This window comes from Solanum tuberosum, unplaced genomic scaffold (assembly GCF_000226075.1).
Source record: "Solanum tuberosum cultivar DM 1-3 516 R44 unplaced genomic scaffold, SolTub_3.0 scf00002, whole genome shotgun sequence".
NCBI lineage: Eukaryota > Viridiplantae > Streptophyta > Magnoliopsida > Solanales > Solanaceae > Solanum > Solanum tuberosum.
Window position 1 is genome coordinate 1,525,523 of NW_006238928.1, and position 26,434 is coordinate 1,551,956.

A 26,434-nucleotide genomic window follows, 5' to 3' on the forward strand; every position below is an offset into this window, starting at 1 on the left:
GCTACTAGACTACATGTTAGACTCTAGCTTAGTTCATTAGATTTTCGGGGTGTTTCACCACACTTCATGAAGGTAGAATCTACTGAACCTAAATGATCATACCTTTACACTCAACCCCGTTACAAGCCTTTAAAAGACCTTTGTGATCTTGAGTGAGCTGAAACGAATGTTGATTGGAAAATAAGGGCAAACCTATGGGTGAAGTCATGCATGTGCTTATCTTTGTGAGTGTGAGAGTTGTATGTGATTCCAGAACTATAAATTGGTGAAGAACCTTGTGTGAATAGGGAATCATCTTTTTTGTGAGGGTGTTTGAGTACCTTTGTTGAGCTTGAACTTTCATTTGAAGCAAGTATTGTGAACTTGAGCATCTTTGATAATGGTGAGTCACAATTTGAATTTTTGAGTGCACAATTGATCATTGCATGAGTAAGTTGAATCTTGTTGTGTGCGAATTGTTGAGTCTTAGGCAGCACTATTTGATACATCCATTTTGAACTACTGATCTTGAGTTTTACTTTAGGACAAGCAAAAGTTTAAGTTGGGAGTGTTGATGAGTCCGAGATTTGGACTCATTTTGGGCTTTGTTTATATAGATTTAGTGTCCTCAAATGCTTAATTTGTGCCATAAACTGATGTTAAATCCTTCATTTTCAGGTATATGGATTGAGCAACAAAGCAACAACTCTAACAGGCAAAAAAGAACAAAACAGGCTGAAGAAATGATGAAGGGCGAGCCTGAGGATCGCCAAGAGCACCTGGCGTGTCGCCGAGTGGCTCAACTGACCGCCTAAAGTTCCAGTTTGTCAAGCCCTGAAGAAAGAAACCAAGTCGGCGACATAAAGGAGCAGTCGGTGAATTGCCGAACAATTTTTCAAAGCAAAGTTACATCGCCCAAAGTTACTGAACTTGAGGATGCTGAATGCCTAGGCGAAAAGACGATAAAAGAGGTCAAAGGGTGGCTCACCGAGTGGTTCGGCGAGCCCAACTTTATTCGCCAAATGGCCATTCGTAGCTTATTTTTGGCGACTATAAATTAGATTTTGATCATTTAGTTGAGCATCTGGATACATTTTTGTGAAGACGATTTTAGCTTAGAACAGTTTTCTCTTTAGTGTATGAATAGTAACTAAGTAATCCTTTCCTAGTGTATTACACGCAAAGTGATAAGTTAGGTATCTCTAATTTCTTGGTCCGGCAACTAGAGAATTTCACCTGCACCTTGGTGTGTGTATAATTTACTAACCCTTACCGTTACCTCATATTAGACATCACATCGATGTATGACTTAATTTTCACCCTCGCACTAATCGACATAAGACTATTAGATAGTATCACACTAAATCTGTGTTGATAATTCTTTTCTTATTAACTACCTCCTTGGTCCGGCAAGTAGCAACAAGGTGAGTTCTAATGTTTGCAACCGCTAAAAAGACTTCTAAACGAAAGAATTATCAATGCATGTAATAACACTATTCAAGAATTACTTAGTTACTATTCATACTTTGTTAATCGCTCAAGGTTCCCACAACCCTAGTTGTGGATTTAGTTACCCATAATAGCAAAAACACAATTCATATTTTTAGATGAAGAAATCATAAACTTACGTAATGAGAAGAATAAACCCAGAATCTCAACTTGAATTTCAGAGCCAAAAGCTTCGAAACGAACTTAGGAAGTTAAGAATTACTAAAGTTGCAAGTTAATCTCCAAAGCCAAAAACTAGAACTAAAATAATAAAGTCTAACCCAAATAAGAAGAAGAAAAGAAATCTAAAAAGTATTCTTATAAATGATCTCCTCCAAAATAATTATTTCTATGGACTATTTATAGATATAGAAAATCCTAAATAAAATAACTGAGTCCAAATAAAATAAGAAATCCAAAACCAAAACGGAATTGAATTCCTTTTTTTTCCGTCGCGTGAACTGTCCGCGTAGAACAGTACTGTCTCAAATTATTTGTTTTGCACCGCCATGCATCACGTGACCAGTGGCTTTAGAGATTGCCACGTGGCAATTAAATAACAACATCAATTTGGTCTCTTGACTTTGCGCTGTAATTCTTATACATTAAAATAATATAATATTCAAATTAATCTAATAAGATGCCTGCTTGATTTCCTTCTTCAACCTTTTATTTTTAGTTCGTTTTAGCTTCAAATTTCTTCATTTTCCCATCAATTTAATCCTACAAATAAAATACACAATTTAGCACAATCCATAAAATTTATGTCCAAAATAGACAAATATAAATAATAAATGTGAGGCAAATAATGATTAAAAATATGTATTTTGGCCTCACATCAAAATCCCACACTTAAATTTTTGTTCGTACTCGAGCAAACATTAAAGCTCATAGCAAAAAATCAAAATAGGAATGCCATCACTTTGGTTAATACAAACAATTAGGCCATATACCAATTTTAAAACATCAAGTAGACTTCTCAATCATTATGCAAGACATCCAAATAAACAACAAACCTCTAACCTCCTAACCTCAAGGAAGGACTTTGAACTCATCAAATTTAAGCTTGCTCACCTACTCTCATCAAAGAAAGCTAATAAAATCACCTATCTATCATGAAACAAGTGTCCTCACAAAAAGAAATAGTCCACACACTCAATTCAAAAGATTGAATATAAATTAAGGACTTCATATCAAGAACAACTCTCACACTCACAAATAAAATTTACATGTACGCACAAAGAACCATATGTTTGCCCATTATGTACATCTCCACTAATTAAGCATGTTTGAATAGAATCAAATAAGACTTTAACGAGTTGTAATATAGGCTAGGGGATGAGTAGGAAAACTATATAATAGTGACTTACACTTCCTTAAGCACTTTGCACTTTAAGACTTTATCACCCATTATTTTCTTCTTTTAATTTTCAGTCCTCTCTTCAACAATTAGTTTACAAGTAATTCTCATCATCTCAAGAATGCTTCAATCTTTTTTTTTTCTTTTGCGCCCCTTTTTTTTAAAAAAAGTTTTCCTTCATAATAACCACCCTCAACTTGCGTATTTTACATGCATTAAGGTGCACGATGTCCTTGGAAGGACCAGGGCCATCATCAAGGTAACTTTTTTTTTTTCATATCACATTCTTTTGTTTTTTTTTCACATTCTTTTCAAAGAGGGCTTTTAAGCACTTTGTATCTATCATTAATTACCTTTTAGCTCAACCATCCTTTTTTCTCAGAATTGATAATTAGAATAAGTCTATGCTATAATGCTCAAGGAAGCAAGGTGCAAAATTAGGGATTCAACAAAATAGTCAAGGGCAAAATATGGCTACCAACAAAAGGCTACAGGCTCAAAAGGGCTAACTAGTGATGAAATATCTGAAAAGACTAAAATTTACCAAACAAATCAAAGAAAGCCTATTATCATCTCCTAAGCAAAGCATCACTTTTTATTTCGCTTTAAAAACATGCAAGACAAGTTCTAGACTAAGATGCAAAACATGGAATAAACAAATTCTCACCACACATGACACAAGTATTTATCAAGATGGATCAATTCCACTTCTAAGAGAGACAATATCATAACAAACTACAAAATAAAATAATCTATATACAAAGTCACAACCATGAGCTTAGATGTCAAAGAGTTTGCAATTTTTTTTAATCAAGCATTCACAAGAAAGTACTACTAAAAAATTATGCCTAAATAGCAAGTATCACACCACTCAAAAGGGTCTTTTCTTTTCTCTAAACAAAATATATAAAAAAACTTATTCCTAAAAAAAAAAAAGACACTCGGTTCAAAGGGATTATCATTCCCACTTCAAAGTCAAAGATTAGGAAGATTCTCCTGATTTTTGATGTTATGGCCTCCTACAAAACTAGAAAATCGAAAACAAAAAACCAATGAACCCATCCTAAAAAAAAAGACTCAATAAAACAGTAAAAACAAGGAATTCATTCCTTCACCCCACACTTAAAAATATGCTACGTCCCCAAAACATCAAATAAATTTAAAACAAGGGTTAGGAAAACTCCCTGAGGCCTTATGGCCTAGCTAGTAGCATATTCTCTTTATTTTCATCAAGGGTCGAACGCACCCCATACTTAAGCTCAAACATGCTCCTTTATTTTTATTTTTTTTGGTACTCAGACTTTCCCTAATATGCATAAACAAGATAAAAAAATGTGACACTAATAAAATAAAAATAAAATAAGGAGTTACACTACTAATTGGGTTGCCTCCCAATAAGCGCTTAATTTAACGTCGTGGCACGACGCAGACACCTTAGTTACTCAGATTCCATCTCCTTGATTAGCCATTTTCCTCAAAGTTTTTCTCAATTCAGGATCGTAAGGGGTCAAGAATTCACATTGACTCCGTGTACTTGGCATACACTAGAGTTGAAACCTGTAGAAAACAAAACTAAAAACAAAAACGTAATATCGGGAAATACTTGACTAAAGTTCAATAATGTAGTTAAACTTAATCTAAAAGCCTTATTCCCTGGCAGTGGCGCCAAAATTTGATATGCTCAAATTACACCTCCCTAAAGAAGTATAAGCGATCATTATCAAGTAAAGAACCCAACTTGGAGGTTGGGGTCGATCCCATGAGGAATATGGTTTATACTTAAACTTAACTTACGATTATATTCGTTTAGTCAATGTATTTTCAAAACAAGTAAGTAAAGGGGGGGGGGGGGATTTGTGAAACAAATTTTGGAAATTATGTGAATGATTAGTGAGCAAGATTCAAACTTTAGTTGTGATCAACATAAGAGAGAAACTAGGGTGTACGTGTTCCCCATAAGCTCATAACGCGGTAATTCCAGTAATAGTAATCCTTTCCTAGTGTATTACATGCAAAGTGATAAGTTAGGTATCTCTAATTCCTTGGTCCGACAACTAGAGAATTTCACCCCGCACCTTCGTCCGGCTACGTGTGTATAATTTACTAACCCTTACCGTTACCTCATATTAGACATCACATCAATGCATGACTTAGTTTTTCACCCTCACACAAATCGACATTAGACTATTAGATAGTATCATACTAAATCTATGTTGATAATTCTTTTCTTATTAACTACCTCCTTGGTCCGGCAAGTAGCAACAAGACGAGTTCTAACGTTTGCAACCGCTAAAAAGACTTTTAAACGAAAGAATTATCAATCAATGCAATAATACTATTCAAGAATTAATTAGTTACTATTCATACTTTGATAATCGCTCATGGTTCCCACAACCCTAGTTGTGGATTTAGTTACCCATAATAGCAAGAAAACAATTCATAATTTTAGATGAAGAAATCATGAACTTACGAAATGAGAAGAATAAACCCAGAATCTCAACTTGAATTTCAGAGCCAAAAGCTTCAAAACGAACTTAGGAAATTAAGAACTGCTAAAGTTGCAAGTTAATCTCCGAAGCCAAAAACTAGAACTAAAATAATAAAGTCTAACCCAAATAAGAAGAAGAAAAGAACCCTAAAAAGTATTCCTATAAATGATCTCCTCCAAAATAATTATTTCTATGAACTATTTATAGATATAAAAAATCCTAAATAAAATATTTGAATCCAAATAAAATAAGAAATCCATAACCAAAACGAAATTGTATTCCTTTTTTTTCCGTCGCGTGAACTGTCCGCGTAGAACAATACTGTCTCAAATTATTTGTTTTGCACCGCCGTGCATCACGTGACCAGTGGCTTTAGAGATTGCCACGTGACAATGAAATAACAACATCAATTTGTTCTCTTCACTTTGCACTGCAATTCTTATATATTGAAATATTAATATAATATTCAATTTAATTTATTAAGCTGCCTGTTTGATTTCCTTCTTCAACCTTTTATCTTTAATTTGTTTTAGCTTCAAATTTTTTCATTTTACCACCAATTTAATCCTACAAATAAAATACACAATTTAGCTACAATCCATAAAATTTATGTCCAAAAAGGACAAATATAAATAATAAATGTGAGACAAATAATGATTAAAATATGTATTTTTGCCTCACATCAACCTTAGAGATTTCAATTTGGAGATTTTGGAAGTGGGTTTCGAATATTCTGTAAATTGAGCATTGTAAAGACTAAATCTCTCTTACCCAATTGATGGATAATCGATTCGTTAATCGTTTTTATCCTTTTATGATGTTTGGCTAAAACCCCAAATTCTTGGGATTTGATCATGTGATTATGGGTTGAATTAGTTTATGGGTATTGTTAATTACTAGTTCAAATGCTATTTTGAAGTGAGTTTAATCATTAATTGAGGTTTAATTTATGAATTGTAGTTGCAAAATACAGTTCTACTTTTGTGTTCTTGGCTTTCTCGAGAGAGAGGTTTTAGAACTAAGATTATTGATTAATGATTTGTGGGTATTGAGTTGAGCTGGGTTTAGCTCGAGAGAGTGAATCCTAAACTCAATCTTACCCATCTAGCTAGAAAGAGTGGATGGATTAAGGTGTGGGTTGTTCTTCAATGTCATGCTTGTTGATGTTCGAAAGAAATCACCTGATTCGGGGTAGTTGTTCGAGTGAAAGCTATCTCCCTTATAGTCTAGCCTACTCACTGATTTTTAGTTGTTTACTAGTAGTTTCAATTACCCATATACCTATATTTGCCTATAATCGACCACATCCCGAGAATTCTTCTTCCTATTGTTATTTCAAATTGTTTGTGACTACTTGTAGTTGATAATTGCAAACTAAAACCCACATCTGACATTCGTGTCACCCCTTTAATTTGATTAATGCCTTTTTCGATAATTTCTAATCCAATGGTTGATTAGACCACGTTTGTACTTCCTATTTGAATTTAAAACACGTACCACTCCCTGTGGGATTCGACCCCAACTCATTTAGTTGGGTTTTATACTAACTGACGATCGTTGACACCTAGAATTGGATGAGGTGTGCTTTGAACGTATATAACATACTTTTTTCCTTAGTTGGATTTTGAATTCAAAATTTCTGGATTCACAATGAACTTCAGTAATCAGTAGGTCACACCCTTAAATACAACATGAATCATAATTCTTGGAACACATCATGTGACTTTATAAGTCAAATCTAAAAGTGACATTTTTGATCAATTATTAATAATTTTTGGTTTTTTGCAAACATATCCATATGTGACTGATTTTGTGAGGTCAAGACTACACAAATGGTCAGCAGATGCAAAAACCTTTGAGATAAATGGACCTTATATTGAGTTGATTACATCTCTAAATAATTCTGATTGGATTATTAGAGAGCCTGTAGTTAATGTAGATGAAGGAAAATTAATCTAATATTTAGCTTATTATTGGCCACAGTATACTGCTATTACCTTACCTGCCAACTATGATGTTATGCCCTTTACTATTTCCAAATAAACTGGCCATGCTGGTTCAAGAGCTGGGCAAGTTTTTCAAACATTAATTACAAGTGAGATCACAATCACAAAATTAGAACATATTTCAATTTATCAGTTATTATAATTTGATTTGCATGTAGTTGGGCACTTGTTAAGGACAAAGAGGTGGCAAGGAAGATGAAAAAGTTCATGGAGATTAGTACAATTGGTGTATCAAAAGAAGCTCAACTTAGAGCTGCTAAGATTCTTGAATTGGTGTCCAATAGTTGTTTTGATTTCACATTGAAAAATTTCTTTGAATATAGTCAGTCTCTTATGACTGACATTTGGCAGAGGTTAAGACAAGTTGTTATGGACAATGACCTTTTGGTCCTCCAAAATTACTCTCCTCAGTATTGCCTCTTCACAAAAGACTTGTGTGAATCACACCCTGGTAATCACAAAAATATTACAACGTAACATTTCTTTTTAGTTTATTTAAAAAATAATGTAACCTCATATACTTGAAATTTCTATACTTTTAAAACTATATTATCGATATATATTTGAAATTTTTTTCTTTTCTTTTGAATTTGAAATTCATATTTTGTTTTGAAACATATTTTGTATGGCTAATTTGCAAAGGAGGTGGAGAAGAGGACTGTGAAAAGCTTCTTAAAGAACACAAGATTCATACAAGGTGTGGAAGAAGATTTGAAAGTGATTCAAGAAATGTTAGGATAAGTATGCTGAGTAGAGATGGAGATTTCAACATTTCTCTGAAGAGGCTTATGCTATTCAAGGATCTACAAATAGAAAATAAGACATTTATGCATGAAATATTACTTTTAAAAAAAAATTAAAGCTTGGGCCATGCCCATTTATTAGAAAGAAAAAGATAATATTTACACTGGATCGGGTCCAAAAGTGATCCTATCCAAGAACAAAATAAAGAAATTAGAACAAACACACAGCATCCACAAGCTGTATTCTCCACTTGACTGTTCAAGACCAAGAACAACATCATAAAGAAAAAACAAGCTGGAAATCTGAAAATTAGATTAAGCTAGTTCTAAAGCTCACAATATTTGGCACATAGTGAAGCCATTCTCCAACCCGCAAGAGCATATCTTTATCATCATCTTCGTATTTAGCTAAGTTTCTTCAAACTCTCCTCATACCCATCCTTTTTTCATTCCTCTAGATCGATGGGTTGAGCTTACAAGAAGCTAATACCACCATCAAATCTAAAGAAATGAGAATCAGATCGGTATATACTAATTTTGACAACTTTGTTTTAGGTTATCACTCTAATCAGCCAGACGCCAATCAACACAACATGAGTCGAGGTAAACTTGAGTGGAATTTGGATTCTATCTCACCCCAAGCTCTCACCAGGTGATAAATCTAAGACACCTCGAGATAACTTCATTCAAGATTTTCTTTTACAGTTGTTCATCAATTAGCATCCGTTTTGACTTGGAAAACCTTGATGAGCCTAAACAGGTTAACCAGTAGACATATACCTTACTTTTTCTCTGTTCTTCTAATATTAGTTAGTCCTAATTTTTCCATATTTAATATGCATCTTCCTTTTGATGGTAGTTGGTCTGTTGTATTGAAATTAATTTCCCCTGCAAAGTCAAAAGCTAGGTTAGTAAAAAAATCAGCTAGAGTATTGCCCTCCCTAAGGGAGAGCACTACTCTTACTGTTAAAACTCTTAGAAGAGATTGAGTCAAGTTAATCTCCAAGATCACAATCTAATGCCTTTGCCATGTCCGTTGTAAAATCTGAACCAAACTCTGTGAATCAGTCTCCAAAATGATCTGTTGGTACTTCATTTTATGACAATATTCAAGACATTCCTTGATAGCTATTGCGTCCGCCTTCACACTAGTCACTTCTTGAATTAGTCTCCCTTTAGCCACCACCAAATCCCCTGTATGGTCTCTTATACAGGAAGAAGTCGAGCTTAGTCATGGATTTCCCCTAGATTCCCCATCAGTATTACATTTTAACCATCTGAAATCGTGTGGGGGGGGGGTAGGGGACTAACTGACCATTTTTGACGGGGTATTCCACCTTATAATCTTGTAATAGATCGACTAATTCTGACCAACTTTTCCCTTCGGTCTCCATTTTCCACCTTATCTTTATAAATCTGCCAAAAATAGTATCAATTTCTCATATCATTTTTTCGAGGTGATATTTTCCACTATGAAGCATCGTGTTCCTTCTTTTCCATATACCCCATAACATAACAAATGGAACAATCTGATAAACTACCATTGATCTACTATTTCCTTCCTCCTCTTTCCAAAACCTTATACTTTGTTTAAAGTTCAATCTATTATCTATCAACCCAACAACATTACAATAATGACTCCACACCATCTCTGCAATTTCTCCTTTCAAGAACAAACGCTCAATGGTTTCTCTCATTGGGACTTTGCAACATCCACAATCTTGAGAGATTTGTGGATTCCAAGTATGCATAAATGCTGCAACTGGAATCATACCCAGCCAAATCCTTTAGCTCAAAAAGTAATTTTTAAACGAAAGACCTCTTACCCAAATACTTTGTAGATAATTATTCACTGGATGTTCTTGTCTCAACATATCCCAAGTACTTTTTATTGAGAATTTTCCATTACTTGTTTTTGTCCACCAAGGGAAGTTTCTAGCATTCTCCCATTGTACATATATCATCTCTTTTTCTACATGATCCACAACATACTGAGGCAATATCTCTTGCATTACTTCCAAGTTCCAACCATCTTCATTTAAAAAGTTAGATATGTCTCTTAAAGGATGGCAAGATACAACCTCTGAAGGATTTTTGAATGAAGGCACCAAATTGGTCTAGTTATCATACCAAATCGTAGATGTACCTCCCTTAGGTTCCCACCACAAGTGTTGTTCCACCTTTTCCCTTTGCATTAACATACCTTTCCATTGTTGAGACCCTCCTCTCCATTGTAATAAAGTTGGGATTTGTTTTTTACAATATTTATTCCAAAGGAAGTTAGACCACAAAGAATTTTGTGTTCTAAATTTCCACCACAGCTTTGCATACATAGCATTTGAAATGTCAACCAAAGATAAACCCTAAACCCCCTTCCTGCTTAGGCATACATACTTTATTCCAGGATGCCCAATGTTTTCTTCTTTCTACATCCTTAGAGTCCCAGAAAAATCTTGCCAACAATCTGTGAATTTCTTTAAAGACACATTGAGGAGGGATATTGGCTGATAAAGTGTATATGGGTATACTCTGTAGAACACTATTTATTAGTATATTCTTTCCTCCAAAGGATATTCCAACCTTGAATATTGCTTCTAACTCTGTCAATCAGCTCAGAAAAATGCTTCTTTCTTTTTCTAGAATGAGACACAGGACACCCCAAATATTTGAAAGGAAACACACCCTTAGCCATGCCAGTGATATCACCTACCTCCTCTATAATAGCCCTAGAAGCATTTTGATGCATATAGAAGAAATTTTTTTCCTTGTTCACCTTATGTCCTGATTGAGATTCATACTTCTGTAATACCTGCATAACTTTCCTCAACGATTATTCATTAGATGATGCAATTATAATGGTGTCATCAACATATGCAAGATGATTCAAATTAGTACTCCACTTTGGCAAGACATACCCAACAAATAAATCATCCTCAAACAAATGATTTAATGCTCTCGACAACACCTCTGCAGTCAGGATAAAGAGCTGGTGATAAAGGATCTCCTTATTTCACTCCCCTAGTAGAATGAAAGAACCCAAAATTCTACCCATTAAGCATAATAGAGTAATAGTTATTAGCAATCAATCTCCATATCACACCTATTACCATTATATAACCCCATCTCTTTTAGCACTTTTATCATGAAAAACCAAGAAATTCTATCATAAGCTTTAGCCATATCAAACTTTATTATCACGTTAGAAGGTTTTCCTCTCTTGCCAATAACTGAAACAATCTCTTGTGATAACAAAATATTTTTTGTAATGTTTCTCCCTTTAATAAAACCTGATTGATTAACAGACACCAGTCTAGGCAAGATACCTCCCAATCTATCATGAAGAGTTCTAGAGAGAATCTTGTTGATGAAATTACTTAAGCTGATAGGTCTCATATCTGAGAAAGTTTGAATATTTTCTTTCTTAGGAATAAGAACTAAATTTGCATGAGTAGTAGATTTTGGGAGAGTACTTCCTTCAAAGAAGAACTGAACCATCCTTACCATATCCCGCTTAATAATTTCCCAACAAGATTAATAAAAAATCCCGGAAAGTCCATCTGGCCCACATACACTATCTTTTATTTTTTAGACAAAAAATAGTTTTACACTTCAACTTCTACCCAAGTCTCCCCAGCAAGCCAATGTCTTCTTCAGTAACCATCTTCGGTATATTATATTATATTGTCATTTTCGTTTTGCAGCAATGAAGCTTTGATTTTGGATGTGTTGAAGAGTAGAATAATTTTCCTTATTGATAGTACTTCATTGAGTAATGCCAAAAAGTGAATTGTTCTTTTGTTTTTTGTGATAATAGATGCGAAATGTCTGTTCTTCAATTAACTCAAGTGTGTGTTGAAGTATGTTATATTTGAATTATTTTTAGAATTGTATTACTATCAAATATGAAGTAACAATATATACTCAACATAATATATTTATAATTAAGTAATGTAACTAATTTAAAATTAAATGTATTTAATTAGATACATAAGGATTAAAATTAAAATTAATCATATCATATCATATATCATATATCATATATCATATCATATATATAAAAGAGAACCTTAGACCCTCCGACATGGCGCCACCACAAATCAGAATTCCCCTTTAATTTATTTATTTCCAAAACTAGCCTTCTCCTTTCATGAAAAGTTGTGACATTTATGAAAAGTTGTGACATTTATGAAGAGTTGCAACTTTTATAAAGAGTTGCGACTTTAATGAAGAGTTGCGACTTTTATGAAAAGTTGTGACTTTTATGAAAAATTGTGATTATGAAAAGTTGCGACTTTAACGAAGAGTTGCGACTTTTATGAAAAGTTGTGCCTTTTATGAAAGGTTGCTACCTTTCTGAAGGGTTCAAAATTTTCCAAATAGTTGTAACATTTCCGATAAGGCACAATAAACATTTGTTCACACTACGCTTTGTTGTCTATAAATAGAGGGATTTCCTCTCATTTTAAAATAACGAAAATTCAAAACCTCCTCTTCTTCTTATTCTTCTTCACAATTAAATATTTGTGTACTTTGCTCCTGTTGAGTGGCTCACTGACACCATTGCTTATGTTATAGATCCTGGTATAAATTTTTCCAGTCATTAATTTATGGTTATGTTATTAAGGATAAATGATAAGATGTAATAATTTTCATTTTTCTTTACATTAGTAATGTTTTTTACTACGTAATCTTGTATGTAAGATAATATAGTGTTTAGTTCCAATGACTGATAGGTTTTAAGTATTATTTTATAAATTTCGTGATATTAAATTACCGCGCGAAGTGTGGATAATTTTACTAGTTTATAGATAGAAGAAAAGGAAAAACAAAAACCATTGGTGAACAAAAGAAAGAGAGATAGTAACCCCACTCTTTCATAACAACATTACAAACAATGCTTTTATAGATATCTAAAGATATTTCTAGACTCATACCTTATATATGATTTCACACACAATAAGACCTTAATAACCAAAAAAACTAAAGGCATGCATAGACATGCTAAGGTGTAACAACGTGAATAAGGTTAACACACAAGGCTATAGTTAATACTCATATCAACAGATAAACAACTTCAAAAACACAATAAATCTAGCCAATGCAATGCAATAAGATGATGAAATGATGTGATGGAATCAAGGTCGTCGCACAACCTATTCTATACACCTTGCCGTTTTAGCTTCCAAAAAAAGACCCATGGGGGACTCGCAGGTCCATGCAACAATCTCAAAATCTCAATATCTCATCAACTAGTCACCTAGCTCATGGTCAAGGATAAATGTAAGGTGTCTCATTTTGTTTCTTAAATAAGTAGCTTTTATCCACTTTCTCATATCTCCATGAATAATGATATGTCAAATGAGGATGAATGCATCACAACACATACAATACAAATGCATAATAAATTCATCAAGGATTTTGAATCTCTAACCGACACTAAAAATTAAATATATTGACCAAAGTAAACCATACCAATAATTCTCAACTCAAAAGGGTCAAAATCACCAAAAAGACACATCCGATCGCATCAGAGACCACACCAATCATTCCTACAATAAAAACTAAGCATGGTAACAGTATGGGGAAGGGAAAAATATTCATTTACTAATTAAACATAATAAATAGGACATTACATGAGCCTATAGCCATTTTGGATATGCAGGTCCAAAATCTTAGGATCAAGAAGATTGCTTTAGTGAAACTGCAATGGAAACTCTATTGTCACGCCCCGAGGCTACCCCCTTGACGTAACACGGGACCTAGGATCACGGTGACCCCAAGGTAACTCTGATGCTGACATATCATAAGCATACTAAAATAATTGAATAAAGAGATACTGTACGGAAGCTAAAACATTAGTTAACTAAAAGATGGGGAATACCCAATACTGATCTGAATATATAAATAATTTCTAAGAGTTTAGTGATACTGAACAATCACTCAAAAGCTAAAGTTGAATCTAACACTATGTCTGGAAAAGCCTCTAACTTACTAGAGTTGTTGGGACATGCCCCCAGCTAACCCTAGCAAAATTTGAAACTGAAATGAAAGACTGAATATAAAAAAAAATTGTCTATTGTCCTCAAAGTATTAGGACTCACCACTGAAGCTATTGAATACGGATCAGAGACCGATCTACGCATGATCTGTAGGCTGAGTACCTTAACCTACATCATGAAAGAATGTAGCGCAGAGTATGCGTTAGTACTTGGAATGTACTGAGCATGCATGATATGGAATATAACTGAACAAATATAACTGAGCAATAACATAATCTGAACAGAATAATTATACTGAAATATATTGAAAAGCTAACTGAATGCAATGACCAAGTACTAATCATGAACTAACATCCTGAGACTGAATACTGAAGTATAACTGAAGACCTGGTCAAAATGCACTAAATCTGACTATGGGAGCTACTATTAACCGACATAAAACCACGTGAGCTAAACATAGAGTCCGATGTATACTCCCTATCGAGAGGACCTAATATACCTTGCCAAGGGTATAAAGGCTTGACTAGCGTGATCACTACATATGATAATCAATAGAGGTGACTTATAACCTACAGAGCACACAGTTCTGGGACTATGAGGGTACGATGAACCCTAGTCCAACTCGGTGCTAAGCCTACTCCCAAATGGAAATGTGTACAATACAACATAACTGAAATATACTGGATAGCTCAATATTTTGACATGTTAACTGAGAATGCAACATTTAAGTACTGTTAATGAAACATTCAAAATTTGAGGCATGTATATCTGTTTATCTGACCTAGCTAGTGTAATTCATAAACTAAACAAATCTACATAACTAGGGTTCTGAGTTTCATGCAAGAAACTAAGCAACAATGTTACGAAAACATGATAATCTGATTAAGAACACTATAACAACTAAATCACAATAATTATCTAAAGTTCGAGAAACCCTAGGTCTAAACAAGATAAAGGGAATCAAGAATGTGACTGAATTCTGGGGACCTAGTGGATGAAATGAACCCACTAGTGAAATCCCACATACCTGGTGACGAAATTTATACAGAAATCCTTTGATTTCGGGATGGAACTGAAGAAAACTTGCTGCATTCTTGCAGAGGGCTTGGTCGATTGTTTCTTCTCTTTTTGCTCTAGTTTTGATGAATTTTGGTGAATAAATTGCTTAGGATAGGTTCTGATTAAGTTACTAGGCTTAAAATGATCAACACTACGTAGTTTAAGGGTTAAACTACATAGTTTAGGTGTCCAACACATAGGGAAAACACCAAAACGACCCTAACTTAAAAGTTGTCAGGGATAACGACGGGGATGATCGACATACCTTAGATGCACCTACGGTCCGTCCTGCCATCTCGTCATTTGGCATATGGGAGCTGAAGGTCGGGGGTCTGAACCACGGCCCTGGACCATGAACTCTGGTCCCACCTATAGTCCGTAGGTCTTGCCGTTGGTCAAGACTTTGACATAAAATTTTGGGGGTTATGGGTGGGTAGGTTGAGGTGACCAACCATGGACCCCACCTACAGTCCGTGAGTCAACCTACGGTCCATAGGTGTCCTCCATCTGTGGCACCGACAACTTCTGAAAAAATCTGCTGTTTGGTCTTTTTCGAATACAGGGTGTCACATTATCTCCCCCTCGGGAACATTCGTGCTCGAATGAAGTCTAAACTAGCTAAGTAAGGAGGGAACGAGCTACAATCCCTGCCACTAAGTACTAGAAACTGATTTATGACTGAACTGAGTTCTAAGATCATGCAAATATGCTGGAAATGCTAGACTAACTGAAAGAACATGATTTTATGACTAAAGTTTCGCAACAGTAAACTGAAAGACTAGAGAGGAACTATTTCCTGAAGCTAAAATGGAATTAGAAGGAAAGAGATGAGGATACTTGGATTTCATGGCTGCTTCTACTTCCCAAGTAGCTCCCTCTACGGACTGACTCCTTCACAAAATCTTCACCGAAGCAACTTGTTAATTTCTTAACCTACAAACCTAACGGTCAAGAAACTCAACTGGCTCCTCTTCATAAGTGAGACTATCCTTCACAGCCACACTCTCTAATGGTACTATGGAAGCTGGATCACCCATACACTTCTTTAACAAGGAAATGTGAATGACTGGATGGACTGCTGCTAGTTCTGCTTGCAAATCTATCTTACAAGCCACATTTCCAACCATATTCAAGATCCTGAAAGGACCTACATATCTCGGACTGAGCTTCCCTTTCTTGCCAAATCTCATCACCCCCTTCATAGGTGACACTTTCAGGAAAACCCAATCATCGATCTCAAACTGTAAGCCCCGTTTCCTCACATCTACATAGGACTTCTGACGACTCTGAGTTGTCTTAAGTCTATCTATGATGAGCTAAATTTTTTCCATAGCTTCATGAACCGAGTCTGGCCTAATCAATGCTGATTCACCTACTTCAAACCAACCAATCAGAGATCTGTATCTACGCCTATATAATGCCTCATAAGGGGCCATCTGAATACTGGAATGGTAACTGTTCTTGTAGGTGAATTCTATAAGAGGTAGGTGATCATCCCGAATTCCCTTGAAATCAATCACGCAAACTCTCAACATATCCTCTAAGGTCTGAATGGTACATTCTGCCTGACCATCCGTCTGTGGATGAAATGTTGTGCTGAGATTTACCTGAGTACCAAGACCTTTCTGAAATGATTTCCAGAAAAGAGAAGTAAACTAGGGACCTCTATCTGTGATGGTAGACAAAGGAGCTCCATGCAACCTGACTATCTCGTTAATGTAAAACTTAGAGTAATCCTCCACCAATTCTGTAGTCTTGACATCCAAGAAGTGAGCGGACTTAGTAAATCTGTCTACTATCACCCAAATTAAGTCATGCTGTCTGCGAGTACGAGGTAAAACCATATTGAAGTCCATATTTATCACTTCCCACTTCTGATGAGTCCGAGACTTGGACTCATTTAGGGCTTTATTTGTATAGAATCAGTTTCCTCAAATGCTTAGTTTGCACCAATAACTGATGTGAAATCCTTGATTTTCAGATACATAGTTTGAGGAACAAAGCTAGGACATTAGTGGAAAAGAAGGACAACACAAGCTAAAAAGAGAGAGGAGAAACAAACTTGACGATCGCCGAGAGAACTCGTCGAATTTCTGAATAACCTTTGGATCGCCTTAATTTACAGACCACTGAGCACAAAATAGGAGGAATTTCGGCAAAGGGCATCTTCTATTGGCGTATCGCTGACCGCGTCGGCGAAAGACTACCAGATCGCCAAACTCTAATGAAGGAGCTCCATGTGGTTGCAGATAGGCGAACCAAGATGATAAAGGGAAAATTGTTGAATGGTACGGCGATCCCAACCTGGATCGCTTAATTTTACAGAAGTTAGACTAGGGAAATGTGAAGAAAGAAGGCGAGAGACTAGGACGATAGGTGAGTCACCGAATGGGTCGGCGATGCCCGTATTTTCTCTCTGAATGTCCCAAAAAGCTACACCTCACATTAGTATAAATTAATTTGTGTAAGAGAGAAAAAAATTTCAGAAAACGTGAGGAACAAAAAATAGAGAGCAAAAACACTACCATTGTTGATTTTAAGTGATTTTAGCAAGGTTTTTCATTTGGGTTTTGTAATAGAGAAGATAGTAGTAAATTTTAACTTTTGAATTTCATTTACCCAGCTATGGAAAACGTGACAGGTATTGAATTTCATATTTTTACTATGTTTGGCTAAAACCCTAATCTTGGGGGTTTGGCAATGTGACCAATTGTTGCATTCGACTAAATGGGTGTCATCAATTAGTGAATTTTGGTGTTAATTTGAAGTGGGTCTGAATAACTAGTGTGTTTTAACTTCATTATTGCATGCTTAGTGCACTATAGTTCATAGTTTTGTGCTTGCTCGACAGAGAAGTACAGGGCCAAAGTAAGAATTTGGCATCCTTAGTAGTGGGTCATAACAGTTTCAGCTTGAGAAAGTGAAACTCGAGATTCAACCTTTATATCTAGCTCAAAAGAGTAGATTTGGTGATAAAGTGGGCTAGTCGTCTTATGGATAGTGTTGAGGTTCGAGAGAACTCAACGAAAATAAGGTAATTTTTTGAGAGAAAATTTCTTTACTTATATCCATTCTACCCGCGACGAATTAACATTATTGGTAATGATGTACACCCATTAAGTTGAATTCGGCATTTGGTTAGTCAATCCCCCAAGTGTTATCTAGTTATTTCATTGTTCCTAGTTGATTGTTGAAGTGGGTTGGTATCAATATCATGGAATTTGACTGCTAGACTCTTAAGTATTACGTTTGTTCAGCTGCAAAGGTTACTGTCATACTCTTATATTTGAATTCAAAAGAAAGCTACTCTCTGTGGGATTGACCCCAACTTATTTGATTGGATTATATACTGAGTAATGATCTTTGACGCTTAGAATTTGATGAAGTGTCTTTGAAATGTTAATCAAAATGGAGCCGTTGCCGGGGAGTAGCGTTGTTTAGAGTTCTTTTATCGAGATTTGACTTGTGAATTTGTCGGCTGTTGTTGAATCTTTTAGGGTTGCATTTTGCTCGTGTTGAGCGGGTTGAATAGAAGTGAGAATGAGTGAGGCAGAAGTGGATGGTAGGCAAGTAGGTCACTGAGACGGTATTGATGATAATATTAGTGTGTACAACCCATCTCAACCAGGTGAAATGGGTGCAATTTGCCTACCATCAACTGATGGAAATGCAACATTTTAGGTCAAGAGCACAACTCTTCATGTCCTCCAAATGAAGGGACTTTATGGTGGGATGGCTCATGAAGATCCATATGATCATGTCAGGAATTTTATAGATGTGTTCAGCCCTTTTTCATCCAAGAATGTGCCACAATATTCAATCTGGCTTATATTATTTCCACTATCTCTAAAGGGGGAGGCTAGCATGTGGTTGGCCGAGTTACCAAATAATTCTATCACATCATGGGATGATCTTATTACGACATTTAATGCAAGGTTCTTCCCTCCGTCGAGGATGATGAAACTCAGGGATAACATTCAAGGTTTTAAGCGATTGGAGGGTGAACCCATCCATGAAACGTGGTTGAGGTTTAAGAAACTCCTACTTCAATGCCCAACTGATGGGCTACCAAACAATTTGCTACTCCAATATTTTTACAGGAGTATTCATTTGGTTAATAAAGGATTGGATGATCAATTGGTTCGAGGGGAAATAATGTTGCAATCATTTGAGTTTGCTTCGTTTCTTCTTAATGAAACGACGAAAATAAATCAAGCTTATTACACTCAAGAGGATCAAGTCTCTCCTTTTTGTTTTAGAATGACCCAGGAACAACTTGATAAGGAAAGAGCAAGGGATGAAAACATCAAGAAGATGTTGGCCCAAATGGAGCTACTATAAGAGCATATGTTGGAGAATGTGAGAAAGCTAAATGGAGTGTTTAGAGTTGAGGAGGGTTCTTCCTCTGGTTATTCAAAACCGAGGGATAATCAAGGTTAGAATTCCAAGAAATACGAGGAGGGTTTCTACCCACGCTATTTACAACGAGGTGGAAATCAAGGTTAGAACTATCACAAGGAAGAAGAGAAAAGAAGATACTATCAAGAATGGGCTGAGCAAAGTGATTATTAGGAGAGGGAGGATGACCATGAAGAGGACCACACTCAATTGAGTGGGAGTCCAAAGTTGAAAGGGAGTGCAAGTAGCCCTCAAATGAATGATTTGCTGTCACGCATCCTTAACAAAGTTGAAGGTTCAGATGATTTGTTAAAAGGGATGAAAGACGAGTTTTCTTCATTGAACAACAAAGTGAACTCTCATGCAGATACAAGGTCAATTGAGTACTGATAGGCGATGTGAACTCTCAAGCTACTTGAAGGTCAATTGAGTTTACTTTCAGCACAATTGGAACCAGAAATGACAAGGGAAGATGATGATAGAGGTCTGGCTGTGGTTACTCATAATGGAAAGGTGGCGATAGGCGATGTGATGGGCAATGAAGAAGCTCAAATACATAAAGAAGACAACGGTATGGAGGAAGAAGAAATACCATCCATCAAAGCATTGCAAAAGGGCCACAAAAAGATGTGGAGAAACACAATCCAATCCCAAAAGTTGTGCAGCCTTTACCAAAAATATCTCCTCCATTTCCCCAATGCCTCAAGAAGAAAAATGAGGATGAGAAGTTCAAAAAGGTTTTATCGATGTTCAAGAAATTATCGATTAATCTCCCTCTAGTAGAGGAATTGTTGGAGATGCCGGGTTATTCCAAGTTTATGAAGGAGTTAGTCACAAAAAAAAGGAGCTTGGATTTTGAAACAATAGAAGTTTTTCATAGTTGCAGTGCAATTATGACTAAGGAGCTGATCACAAAGAAAGAAGATCCCGGAGTGTTCACCATACCTTGCACCATCCGCATGCTCTAATTTGCCAAAGCCTTAAGCGATTTGGGAGAAAGCATCAATCGAATGCCATATGCAATCTATAAGTAACTCGAGTTGGGTGAACCGAAAGCCACAACAATGAGACTCTTGATGGCGGACCAATCAATTAAACATCCTGTGGGGATACTATATGACATCTTGGTGAAGGTTGACCGATTCATTTTTCTGGTTTATTTTGTCATTCTCGACTGTGTAATAGATGCTGAAATTCCCATCATTTTGGGAAGACCATTCTTGGCAATCGGGAGAGCATTGGTGGATGTTGAAAGCGGAGAACTGAAGTTCCGACTGAAAGAAGATGAAGTAACCTTTAATGTGTGTAAGTCAATGAAACACCCAAGCAATATTCATGTGGTTTCTGCTGTTGATGTTATTGATGAGGCGGTGGCTAGTGTGAGCCATCTGATGTGTATGAGTGAACAACTTGAGGCTGTTCTTGCTAACTATGATGTGTTCGAAATTCAAGGCTTAGAAAAGGTAGTAGCTGCTCTTTCAGGCATGGAGGAATATTCAAAGACTCCATTAAAGTTGGACATTGATCTAAAAAATCAAGAAAGTCCTCCCGCAAAGCCATCAACAGAAGAACCACCGAGTCTGGAGTTTAAAGTACTTCCCTCCCATCTCGGATATGCTTTCTTGGGGGAAATTAACATCTTACCGGTTATCATTGCACCTGACTTGCTTGAATGGAAGGTAAAATTGCTCCTGGAGGTGTTGAGAAGGCATATAAAAGCTATAGGTTGGACGATCGCTGACATAGTGGGCATTCCTCCAGGCATTTGCACACACAAAATTCTGCTTGATAGTGATTGTAAACCGAGTGTTGAATATCAATGGAGATTTAACCCGCCGATGCAAGAGGTGGTTAAAAAGGAGATAATAATGTGGTTAGACGCACGTGTGATTTACCCAATTGCGGATAGAAAATGGGTAAGTCCGGTGCAATGTGTACTGATGCGTATCGTGACCAACAACACTAACCTACAGTACAAGTGTCTACGATCATCGATAATATAGTAACCCAACTAAGGGTTGGGGTCGTGTCCCAAGGGAGTGCTTTTGAGAATTAGTAGAAAAATAAAATTTAGTTCAAACTAGTCGTAGCTAAAGACATTAACGATTAAAAAAATTGTAAATTAAAAGGGGTGACACAAATGTGTCAAATATCAAATGGGGGTATTGTCACAAGTAGTAAAAAACAACAAAAATAACAAGACAATCAAGTATGAGGACAAGTTCTTGGGGTGTGACCGCAATACAAGTTGAGATAAATAGTTGGGTACATCCTTTCGATAGAAAATTTGCAAGATAATAGTGACTAGGCTAAACTTTAGATGGAAATAAGTTCCCTCTCGGGTAACTTACCCCGTTTCAAATGCGTTCCTCTCGGACACCCATTTGCCACATGAAGGCCAGCCTGCACTTTCCCCCACTCACTCTCTTGAGCTGAGTGTTAGGATATGGGACTAGGGCTCACCCTCTCGGGCTGAACCTCATGTCGACCCACTCCTTAGGCCATCAGTCTAGCGGTCTTGGTTTCGCGACCTCCCTCTCGGGCTAGCCGAAAACACATGGGTGGTTTTGTATTTGCAACTACAAACCCATTATATTAAACCACAATCACTAGGTGAAATCACCATTAAAATACATCTAACCTATCAGCAAGCAAGACCCAACAATAATATCAACACATATTTGCTAAATCACACCCCAAGAATAAGGTTTTTAGCCACACATCAAGAATAACAAATACACCTAAAATGATACTAAAATCAAATGGGTATAATTAATTAAACCTTGATTTAAGAAAGAAAGAAGAATGGAGAAGACCCACTTCCAACTTGGGAAAGATGAAATCCTTCTTTCTTCAAGTCTCCCAAAAACCCTCTCCAAACTTGAGAGAAAATATCCTAAAAAGTACAATTATATTGTGAAAATTAAAATAAATGTTCAGTCCTCAAGAAGTAATAACAAGTTTAGTATTTATAGACTTCAGAAAATAGTGTTGGCGGATCTTTCGGCGAGGTTAGTCGGAATCGCCGATTAGCTTGGCAATTCACCCTTTGGTGTAGTTTATCGCCGTCTTGCACTAGCCTTCAACATCATTGTGCTCTGTGTCATTGGGCGACCTAGTACTGCTTCACAGAATTATTCGGCGAAATGCCGACTGCTCTTTTCATCGTCTTTTTGATCCTGCTCCTTCAAGGCTTCGCGTAATGGAACAAAGGGCAGAGTGCGTCCCTTTAGCGAATCGCCAAGTGTGCTTGGCGATGCGCAGGCTTCAGCTTCTTCGTTCTTTTTAGCCTTTTTGTTCCTTTTTGCGCCTAAGTGTCCATACTTCCACTAAAACTTCAAATACTTGAAACTTAAAAGTTTTCATCAGATATTGAGACGAAATAGGGTATTGAGGACACTATTTCTATCAAAATAAAGCCCTAAATGAGTCCAATTTGTGGACTCATCAACACCCCCAACTTAAACTTTGGCTTGTCCTCAAGCAAAACTCAAGTTCAGCTGTTCAACATGGTGTCTCAAATAGTGCTACACAAGACTAAATCATGAATGAACACAACCAGACTCAATTTACTTATGCTAAGGATCAATTGTGTACTCAAAGATTCAAGTTGTGACACACTATTACCAAAGATTTCCATGCTCGCAATACTTGCTACTTGTGAAATCAAGCTCAATAGGAAGTATCTAAATGCCCTCACATGAAGAATGATTCCATATTCACACACAGAGGTTAATCAATTCAAGATCAGGAATTAGATGCAACGCTCACACTCAAAAAGAGGAACACAATGCATGTTTTTACCCATAGGTTTGCCCTTATTTTCCAATCGACTTTCGATTTGGCTTACTCAAGTTCAAAAAAGTCTTTCTAAGGTATGTAATGGGGATGAGTGCAAATGTATGGTCATTTAGGTTTAGTGACTTTTTCCTTGTGAGATGCGGTATTCTCAAGGCATTCCCTTATTTTCCTTTATCAATTCTTTTTCTAGTGCTTCTAAGTCATCTTTTTATTCACCTCCATGGATTGCTTGGAAACCCGATTTCCTTTGTACATTATTCCGCACACATTTTTTTTAGGGATTTCCATTGTTCTGCAACACCATGGGGTAAAGGGGACTTTTCTTGCACTGCTTGACTTCTCCTTTTCCTTTTTAGCACACCCCCAACTTAGACTTTTGGCTTAAGTTGGCTATTTGCTAAACCACAAATCAAGAGGATTATAGGTAGTGGGTCAAGCAAGGTCTAGGGTTCATCAAGGTTCTTCCAAAGAGAGGTAAGGTTCAAAGTGTGTTCAAAAGAGTTTCACACACTCACGGGTAGGCTACAAAAGAGTTATATGTCAAATTTGGCTCACATTCTTTAAAGTTGCCTAAGATCATTTCAAAAGCACACCTTTCTAAATCAATCAGACTAACAGGGCAAATTCTAGGTTTATTCATGCAAGGTTCAAGGCAAGCTAATCACACAAGGCATCGACACTTAAGTCAAACAAGGCCACACACTTTCGCTAGTGTGCAACAGTCATTACAAGAGAATTAATTTGATAAATGGCTAATCACAATGAGATGCAAAGAGTTTCCATATTGTCTATGAAACTTCATTTGGCCTCATCGTAGTTGTACATTCATGTTCGTTCGATCGAGAGCACTATTCAAGTCCTCGGTATTGATCGAAATTGGGACTCAAAATATTTGTAAAAGAACAGCCACATCAACTCATGAGGGGTGGTAAAAATGTGCGAAAAATTCAAAATTTTTCGGAAGGGTAAAAATCATTTTGTAAATAAAAATAAACGGAGCCACAAGCTCAAACATCCACAGAAAGCAGATAAAGCACAATTTTAAAGCAGAATAACCCAAATATATACAAAACACAAATCACAAATATCACACACAAGTGGGGCTCACCCTACCACAAATAAAAGAAATGTATCCTCAAATGCAAATAACACAGAATCCAAAATGTAAAATAAAGAAAGACAGAGAGGTAAAGAAGTGATCCTGGCTATGCGGTTGCTCCATCTGTCATGGCATCAGTATCCAGAGTGACCACTAGAAGGACCAACTCCACTGGATCCCGCAACAAGAGACTTTGCCAAAGAAGCTTGCACAACAACATTTATCATGATCTATTCAGTCTCGGCTATGTCGTCCGCCTTAACTTCCTCAAATATCTCTTCGTCAGTTTCTGCTTCTGATTCAGGATCAGCTGTATGCTCCATTCCAGTTCCATATCCTATGGTAGTCTGAGGCATTTCGGGCACATCTAGAACTTCCACTGTTCCAAAGATCATGGATATATCAGTGGACTTTAGGTAGTCCACATCTTTCTTCAGCTCTGCAATGGCGGTATTTAAGGATGTTACTTCCTCTGTGGCTCCTTGATTGTGCTCACACACTACTATCCTGGACTCTAGAGCATCGATAGTAGTGCTCAGTGGTCTCACAACATTGTCAAGGGCAACCTGAATCATGCCTGGAATGGAGCTTTCTATGTTGGCAGTCCGACAATTAGCAGATTGGGCAAGCTGTCCCATTTGGATCAAGAATGCTTGAGTGATTAGCTCACATGAGGCAATAACAGCCGTAGGTCTGGGTGGTAATGAAGCAGCAGAGGGAACTATAAGGTCAGAAGGAGTGGCAATGACATCAGATATACCTGAAGGCCCAAGGGCTAGAGTAGGCAAAGATGCCTCTGTAGGTATAGATCTAGTGGCCATAGCTTCCTTCTGCTTCTTTTCTGTTTGGTCCTTAAGATATTCAGCTTCGATCTTTCCAATACTGATGGAGGTGGTGGAAGCCACTTCCACATCCTTCATTGCATCTCTAGGTACCCGAGCACTTTTGCATAATTTAGTGATTAATACCAGGAAAGGGAGCTATGTATGGCTCTACTTTGCAGGCATATGGATCTCAGAGGCAATGATCATCTCGAGATTTATCCTGGTTTTCTCCATAATGCATCCAAGGCAAGCTGCCTTAGCATGACGAAGGATTGATTCATTTTATGATGGCATAATTGTGCTGCTGATGAATCCGAACCAATATCGTGCAGCTATGTTTAGAGTTTTCTTCTCAATTGGAACTCCTTCTGCTACCATGTCGGAGCATTATCATTTGAGACTAGCGGAGCTAACCACTTTTTCATTGCATCAAACTTGTGTGTCCTGATCAAATGCTGGGAGTGGTTATTAATCTTATCGGACATACCCAAAGCTATATTGATAGACTCACTGTCACAGGCTACCTTCCTTCCTCTGACAACCACGTAGTCAACTGCTTTAAAAGATGAGGCTAGCCTTTTCCATTGAGGTACCAATGCACTATATGCGTCGTAGAACTCTCTAACCCACTTGGTATATAAGAGCCGCAATGCCTTGTGAATATTTGGAACTTGTGGTGTTTCAGACACTCCATCACCTTTGGATACCTATTAATAACCCCATCTATGGAAAGTCGTTTCTCCTCAATGATCGTTCTCAAACTGTCCGCCTTTGATCTATTCGTTGATCTATGTTGGGGACCTTGTACTGGAGGTGCCAACACTAATGCTTGCTTTGAAGCTGGAGGAGTTGGAGTGGTGGATTGACTATCTCTGATTTGATGCGGATTATGTATCATTTTGGAACGTAACTCAGCCCTCCTTGCCTCTCTCTGGTAGTCTTCATCAAACTCCGCACTCTCACTGTTATATGTGGGTGGCTCAGTGGTGTATAAACCTGTGTTGTCAGAGCTTGCGTCAGATAATTCAAAGGTTTTTCCCTTCCCCTTGCTTTTTGAAGTTGTGATAGCTTTGCCCCTGGGGGAGGTGCATTTTCACTGATCAAAATTCCTTTTTCCCTTCCTCTGGTCGATCATTTGGCCATATCTGCAAAAGGGTAGAGAGAATAGTTAGTAATTACATTGTAGCAC

At 36.8% G+C, this 26,434-nt stretch overlaps 1 pseudogene; it reads left to right on the top strand.

Annotated features, from left to right (window-relative positions):
• Window positions 1-17,440, top strand: part of LOC102580218 (L-tryptophan--pyruvate aminotransferase 1-like) — a 41,051-nt pseudogene extending 23,611 nt beyond the window's left edge.
• Window positions 17,441-26,434: the final 8,994 nt, after the last annotated feature.